At 38.0% G+C, this 8,842-nt stretch overlaps 1 non-coding gene across 1 annotated transcript; it reads left to right on the forward strand.

Moving 5' to 3' along the window:
* Nucleotides 1–7,058: 7,058 nt before the first annotated feature.
* Nucleotides 7,059–7,165, forward strand: LOC141682006 (small nucleolar RNA R71). The gene has a single exon (XR_012559410.1). It is a non-coding gene; the product is annotated as a small nucleolar RNA R71 (small nucleolar RNA).
* Nucleotides 7,166–8,842: the final 1,677 nt, after the last annotated feature.

The raw sequence follows: 8,842 nt of genomic DNA on the forward strand, positions 1-8,842 counted from the left end.
TGGTAAATAAACTAAGTCTTTATAAACTGAATAATAATGAAGTACATTAACAAGAGTATTAGGTTCAAACAACAAAGAAAACAATCATCCAAGATTACAACTTAAGCAAAGAATCACAAGTAAAAACTAGATCTTCTTCTCCTTCGTTGTATTGTGCTATTAGGTCTTCTTGCTGCTATCTTCTTGCTCTCCGTTATGAAAAATATCTTTTTGGAGTCTTTAAATACCAGCCCATCCAATCAGGAGTCCAGCAAATCAGTCTTTCAATAGAATCAGGAATCTGAAAAATCGACCTAGCGCGACCGCCCTGAGATTCTGGAAAAACTGGTTTTTTCTGTTTCTTGACTTCACTTGCTGGTTTCTTTCGCGCAATCAACCGAGACTCCATCCTAATACTCTTCTAAGCATAAAACCTGCAATATTTATTCCTTTTTTCGAATATGCCCTGAAATGCAAAACACTACAAAAATACATCAAAAACACAAACAACTTGAGTACAAAATACCAATTCGAGCCTTTATGAAGCGTTCTAAGTGGACATAAATGCCACTTATCACACCCCCAAACTTGAATCGATGCTTGTCCTCAAGCATAACAGACTCAAAAACAAGAAATAAAAATGCATGAATGCAACTAACATGAATGCAATGATCCCTTCAGAATAACTAAACCAATCAATAAGCAACATCTCAACGAATGCAATTATTCGCACAAAGTTTGTCAAATCGCACAAATCAACTCACAAGCCAGAAACGTGTATGTGTGCAATTGCTTAACAAATATACTCTCGAAACTAGATCAATAATCATAACTCACCACTCATCAAGACAATCACAAGGTTATAAACAGAATAAATGATAAACTCCAAATGACTGCAACACTTCAATTTTATCGGAGTTATACAAGAATTCATGCTTTTATTAATAACACATAAAAACACAAACATGTTTATTTGATCATGCAATAGGTGAGGTCCACAAAAGACTTATGCAATAATACCCATGTAGCGAGCGTTAGGTTAGCGGATCCCAGACTATAAAAGCAATAGGTCACTAGGCACAAAGTCTCCTAGAACTTAATAACTCGAGTATTAAAGAGCCCACTCGTGATCAATTATGCATAACACATATTTTTTTTCTTTTTCTTTTTTTCCTTTTCTTTTTCTTTTTTTTCTCAGTAATTTCTGAACGAGTGCGTTTCGCTCCATCTTGCTCAACCCTAGACTACTCATATAAATATGAGTCAGCTACTAGCTATTTGACGCTTAGCCACAACTAGCAATGAAATCCAAGTTCTTCTCCAATTTTAAAAAAATCCATGTTATTATGTCACTAAGAGAATAGCATAAATTATAGGCATAAACAAGTGATTAAACCTCGACAAACAAACAAGTCCTGATCATGATCTAGCACTCAAGCAACCTAAAAGACTTAGTGAAAATTTCTTGTTTCTAGCATGCAAATCAATTCGTTAGAACTTAACATTCCTCTATACGACATCACTATACTCGAACCAATACACAAATTAATCAGAAAAGCAAACTAAGGGATCATGATATAATGTAAATGCAACTATATGCAACATACTAACATGATATAAATACGCAAAACAAAAAACAAAAAAAAATAACTACATGACAAATATGCAAACTATATGAACTAAACTATCATGAATATGCATCTATATGGACTCACACACAAATATTCCTTAACTACCACCCCCAAACTTAAAAATTTCACTTTCCTTGGTGAAGGTAATAGCAAGGAATCAAGGCATACCTACTTGGAATCAGAATGATCATCACCTTCCGTGGGTGGAGTGTCAGGAGGTGGGTACACAGAATCCTCTCCAAAAACTGGGCACTGAATGTCAACCCCCGTGGCTCGAAAAGCTGTACTCAATGCCTGAGTAAGTTCCTGTGCAAACCTGCTTTGGATGTCATACATCGCATCCATCCGCCTCATCAAACGCCAATATTGCGCCGAGCCTAAACCAACACTGTCCTCTGCCTCCTGCTGTTGTTGCTGCTGCGAAGAACTAGGCTCACCCATCTGATGTCTCCACCCTTGTTAGGATGTTAACACGCACTAATAATACACGCAAGTATACGCGTTCACAAGTAGTATAAGATTTAGATCAAATTCGTTACCACAGAGACTCTTTGGTTAATTTAAGAATATGCACCTATGCAACAATGATATGGTTATTATCCAATGCTGAAACAAATAATAAGTTGAGATTGTTTATAACTAAGAATTAAACTAATAATTATAACTAAAAGAACAAGAATGGTTGAATTAATATATATGACAAACATGGGATCCTAACTTTATTAAATACTTCATTCAATAGCCTTTTTTGTTCTTAACCTTAGCATGTAATGGTGATGACACTAATCAGATAACACAAAACTAGTAAACGCCAACTTTCGTTGTACGAATACCCTACTACCAAGCATCCACAAAAGAGATAGAAGTTGAATAGACATCAATTATGCTTAGTCCTTATATGTCTGTAAGAATTGAAAACATAACGGTTTAATGCGCAAGTTATCTATCGTGATTACATAAGGCAAGTAAGATGGTTAAAATTACCTATGAATCATGCATAAAAAATACATGAACCTATGCTAGCATGGCAAGTTCTAAACCTCTATATTCACTTTCACTTCAATAGAGATTAACACGTTATCTTATATGTTAGCTACGCACATAAGACGAATAAGCACAACCAATACTAGGTTATCATGCAATCACCACACACTAAGGTATCGAAACAAATTAAATAAAGAAATCCATAATTAAACCCGCTAGAACACCACGATAACGATTAGTTTATAACCGAACTCATCGTCACCATGGGTTCCAATGAAAACATGATAATAAACAATATGAGAGTACTAGGGTTCAAAGACAAATAAAAAACAAGCATCCAAGTATCAACTATATTGAAGAATATAAAAGTCTTCTTCTCCGTAGCCTTCTCGTGCTCTCTAGGTCTTCTTATTTCTCTCCCAAGTCTCCTTGTTGTCAAAAACGTATATTTTTTGATATATATAGGCTTCTGGTCGTTCTGGGCTTCCAGACTCTCAAAATTAGACCGGAATCAGGATTCTGTGAAAATGACATGGCGTGGCCGCGCGCTATCCCAGCGCGGGCGTGCTCTCTTTCTGTGGTTCCAGCGTGGCCGCCCCTCTTCACAACATAGGCGTTCCGTGCTTCTGTTGTATCAGCGCGGCCACCCCGCTTCCCAGCATGGGCGTGCCGTGCTTCTGTAGTTGGAATTCTGAATTTTCTTCTTTTTGCTGTAACTTTTGCTCCACTCATCAGAATTTGATGAATAAGCAGTCCACGCGAAGCTCTCGAGATCCTCTAAAATTAAGGAATGGACTTGACTTCAGATTCTTGTCTCTTTTAAGCATATTTCTTTGAAAAGCTTCTTTCTTCCTCCAACTACTACCTGCGATGCAATAACACAAAAACGCATCAAAAATACCAATAACTTGAGTCCAAAACACCAACTTAAGCCTGTAATGAAGCGTTCCAAGTAGATATAAAATCCACTTATCACACCCCCAAACTTGAATCGAAGCTTGTCCTCAAGTATAAATAGACTCAAAACTATAAAACAAACCTAATGCATGAATGCAACTAAATGATAATGCAATCGATCCCCTCAGAATAACCATAACCAAATGAATAAGTCGATGCCTCTAAGAATGCAATAACTCAAAACAGAGCTCGAATAAATCTCACAAACTAACTCACAAACCAGAAACGTGCATGTGTGGGATGCTTAACAGATATACTCTCGATAATAGATCAATAACCATAACTTATCTATCATCAAAACAATCATAAGTTTATAAACAGAATAGACGTTAAACGCATAATGACTCGCAACACCTCCTTCCTACTAGAGTTATACAAGGATTCACGCTATTATTGAACACATAACAAAGATGCTTATTTGACCGTGCAATGAGTGAGGTCCCAAAAGACTTATGCAATAATACCCATGTAGTGATCGTTAGGTTAGCGGATCCCAGACTATGAAAAACCTTAGGTCACTAGGCACAAAGTCCCCTAGAACTTAATAACTCGAGTATTAAAGAGCTCACTCTTGATCAATTATGCATAAACACATACTTTTTTCTTTTCTTTTTTTCTTTTTTTCTTTTTTTTTCTTCTTTTTTTCAATAATTTCTGAATGAGTGCGTTTCGCTCCATCTCATTCAACCCTAGACTACTCATAAAAATATAAGCCAGCTACTAGCCATTTGATGCCTAGCCTTACAACAACTAGCAATGAAATCCAAGTTTTTCTCCAGATAAAAAAAATTATTGTTTTTACGTTATTATGAGAATATCACAAATTCTAAATATAACCAAGTGATTAAATCTCAACAACAAACAAGTATGATCATGATCTTGATCAAAAGCAACCCCATAAGACTTTGTGAAATTTTTTGTTTCTGGCATGCAAATCAATTCATTAAGACTTAAACATCCTTCTATTCGTCATCACCACACTCAAATCAACATCAAATTATCAAATAACATAGTTCATCTTAAGGGATCATGCTAAATATGCATGCAAATGCAACTATATGAAATCACATAAAAAACAAACAAATATGTCCTATATAAACAATCATGCAACACTACGAATGAAATACAACTATATGCAACATGAATCTACATGAACTATATGGACACACACAAACTAATCCTTACATTATCACCCCCAAACTTAAAATTTTCAATGTCCTCATTGAAGGCCACAATAAGGATTTCAGGCATACCTAGTCGTCAGAAAGATCACCCTCTTCGGATGGAGGATCGGGTGGCTAATCAACCTCGACACCAGTGGCTCAGAAAATAGTGCCCAAAGCCTGTGTCAAATCTGCAGTAAAACGACAGTGAATTTCCTTCATGGCCTCCATATGCCTAATTACTCTCCTGTACTGCTCATCACCAACACCAGTCCTATCAACTACCTGTTGCACATGAGAAGAACCCTCTCTAGGCACTGGAGGATTCGTTCGGCTACCCTCCACATCATCAAAAATATATTCCAAGTCCTTATCATGTGGTGCACTTAAGAATGCATAACTCAAGTGATCTGGTAGTGGGTGAAGCTCGAGTGTGGAAATATCTTCAATAGACGGCTCGAGACGCTCCTGAGAAATTTTCAGCTCTGCTAACCCAAGAGAATCGAATGGCATATCCAACTTACTCTTCCACGGAGGTGCATTCAAAACCTGTAGTTGCTCTGCCCATTCCTTGTCATCAATAACTGATTTCCCCATTAAGGATCTCTCTAAGGTGTCTGACTTTGGCAATTGCTCAAGTTTCGAATTCACTACAGAGTCTACCCACTCTACTTTAAAGCACTCCTCTTTAACTGTGGGTAACTTTATTTCCTTGAACACATTAAAAGTGACCTTTTGATCATGAACCTTCATCATAAGCTCTCCTTTTTGCACATCGATCATAGTTCGACCTGTAGCCAAGAATGGTCTCCCCAAGATGATGGGAATCTTCTTATCCTCCTCAAAGTCAAGAATTACAAAGTCAGCAGGAAAGATAAGTTTGTCCATCTTGACCAACACATCCTCCACAATGCCTCGTGGATATGTAATAGAACGATTGGCCAACTGCAAGGATATACATATCGGCTTCGGATCAGGTAGACCAAGCTTCTTGAAGATAGACAAGGGCATCAGATTAATGCTAGCTCCCAAATCACACAAGCATTTGTCGAAAGACAAGTTTCCGATGGTGCAAGGAATAGTAAAGCTTCCAGGATTTTTAAGCTTCGGAGGCAACTTCTGTTGCAATACAGCACTGCATTCCTCCGTAAGAGCAACGGTCTCTAAGTCATCGAGCTTCACTTTTCGAGAGAGAATACCTTTCATAAACCTCGCATAGCTAGGCATCTGTTCAAGAGCTTCAGCGAAAGGTATGTTGATATGAAGTTTCTTGAACACCTCCAGAAACTTAGTAAATTGCTTATCCAACTTCTGCTTCTGCTGCCTTTTAGGAAAAGGGGGTGGAGGATAGATCTGTTTCTCCCCTGTATTACCCTCAGGAGGAGTGTGTTCTACAATAGTCTTCCTTGGTTCCACCTCTGATTCCTTCTGCACTTCTTCTTCAGCCATAATCTCATTTTCTGGAATTGGCAAGGGTGCAGACGCACCTACATTCTGGACATAATTTTCAGACTCTTCATCTTGCTGAATTTGGGGACTTGTGACCCTTCCAGACCTCAAGGTGATGGCGTTCACCTGTTCTTCAACTTTCCTCTCACCTGGATTGGCTTCTATATCACTAGGAAGCATTCCTGGTGGTCGATTCAATAAGGTGTTAGCAATTTGCCCTCAGATTCTGGATAAAAATAGCCTGGCTTTAGCATATAAGAGCCTGGTTTTTGCACATAAGCCGCAAATCCTCCAATTTAGATTTTTCAGTCGAAGATAGACCTGCACCTCCATGAGTTTGTTGTTGAAGTTGAAGTTGTTTTCTTGGTGCGAATTGTTGCTGAAAACCAGGAAGACTGAATTGCTCATTTCCAAACTATTGGAACGGTTGTTGCATCACATTCTGATTGTTGCTCCATCTGAAGTTAGGAAGATTCCAGTTTCAGGATGATAAGTGTCTGGAACTGGCTGCTGCGATCTCTGAAAAATGCTCACAAACTGAGCTGATTCACTAAATATAGCGCATTGCTCCGTCGCATGTGAACCTGCACATAGATCACAAATACTGGTTATCTGATTAACATCATAGTTAGCCAGAGAATCGATCTTCATAGACAACTCCTTTAGTTGAGCAGTGATAGCCCTAGCTGTATCCACTTGAAAAACTCCTGCTACCTTGCCCTGTGGCAATCTCTGAGTTGGATATTGATATTCATTAGCAGCCATCAATTCAATTAGATCATAGGCTTCCTTATAGCTCTTTGCCCATAATGCTCCACCTGATGCTGTGTCGAGCATGGGTCTTGACTGTACTCCCAACCCATTATAAAAATAATTGATGATCATCTAATTAGGAATTCCATGATGAGGACACTTCCTAAGCATCTCCTTGTAGTGCTCCCAAGCTTCATATAAAGATTCTTCCGATTGCTGTGCAAAATTAGTAATAACGTTTCTGATTACAGCTGTCTTTGCCATAGGGAACAATTTTGTGAGAAACTTTTGAGCAAGATCTTCCCAAGTAGTAATCGAACCAGCTGGTAGAGAGTGTAACCAGCTCTTAGCCTTGTCCCTCAGAGAGAATGGGAATAGTCTCAGCTTCACAGCATCTTCAGAAACACCGTTAAACTTGAAGGTGTCACAGACCTCAATGAAATTCCTAATGTGCATATTGAGATCTTCCATGGAAGAACCCCCAAACTGGATTGAATTCTACACCCATTGAATTATGCCAGGCTTGATCTCAAAGGTATTAGCTGTGATAGCTGGCCTGACAATGCTATATTGGATGTCATTGATCTTGGGTTGAGAAAAATCCATCAAGGCTTTCGTTCGTGCTGCTGGATCTCCCATTATAATGAGTACCTAAAACACAAACAAATAAACCGTGAAAGTAAAAGAATCCGAGTCAGTGAACTTTAACGACCACTAATGACAAGCACATAAACTAAAAATTAACACCACTAAGTCCCCGGAAGCGGCGCCAATAACTTGTTAGGACGTTAACACGCGCTAATAATACACGCAAGTATACGCGTTCGCAAGTAGTATAAGATTTAGATCAAATTTGTTCCCACAGAGACTCTTTGGTTAATTTAAGAATATGCACTTACGCAACAATGATATGGTTATTATCCAATGCTAAGACAAATAATAAGTTGAGATTGTTTATAACTAAGAATTAAACTAACAATTATAACTAAGAGAACAAGAATGGTTGAATTAATATATATGATAAACATGGGATCCTAACTTCATTAAATACTTCATTCAATAGCCTTTTTTTTCTTAACCTTAGCATGGAATGGTGATGACACTAATCAGATAACACAAAACTAGTAAACGCCAAATTTCGTTGTACGAATACCCTACTACCAAGCATCCACAAAAGAGATAAAATTTGAATAGACACCAATTATGCTTAGTCCTTATATGTCTATAAGAATTGAAAACATAAAGGTTTAATGCGCAAGTTATCTATCGTGATTACATAGGGCAAGTAAGATGGTTAAAATTACCTATGAATCATGCATAACAAATACATGAACCTATGCTAGCATGGCAAGTTCTAAACTTATATATTCACTTTCGCTTCAATAGAGATTAACACGATATCTTATATGTTAGCTACGCACATAAGATGAATAAGCACAATCAATACTAGGTTATCATACAATCACCACACACTAAGGTATAGAAATAAATTAACTAAAGAAATCCATAATTAAATCCGCTAGAACCCCACGATAACGATTAGTTCATAACCGAACTCATCGTCACCATGGGTTCCAATGAAAGCATGATAATAAACAATATGAGAGTACTAGGGTTCAAAGACAAATCAAAAATAAGCATCCAAGTATCAACTATATTAAAGAAAATAAAAGTCTTCTTCTCCATAGCCTTCTCGTGCTCTCTAGGTCTTCTTATTGCTCTCCCAGGTCTCCTTGTTGTTAAAAACGTATTTTTATTGATATATATAGACTTCTGGTCGTTCTGGGCTTCCAGACTCTTAAAATCAGAATGGAATCAGGATTCTGTGAAAACGACCTGGCGCGGCCCCGTGCTATCCCAGCGCGGGCGCGCTCTGTTTCTGTGGTTCCAGCGCGGCCGCCCCTCTTCACAGCGCGGGCGCGCCGT

Source organism: Apium graveolens, chromosome 8 (genome assembly GCF_009905375.1).
Source record: "Apium graveolens cultivar Ventura chromosome 8, ASM990537v1, whole genome shotgun sequence".
Lineage (NCBI taxonomy): Eukaryota > Viridiplantae > Streptophyta > Magnoliopsida > Apiales > Apiaceae > Apium > Apium graveolens.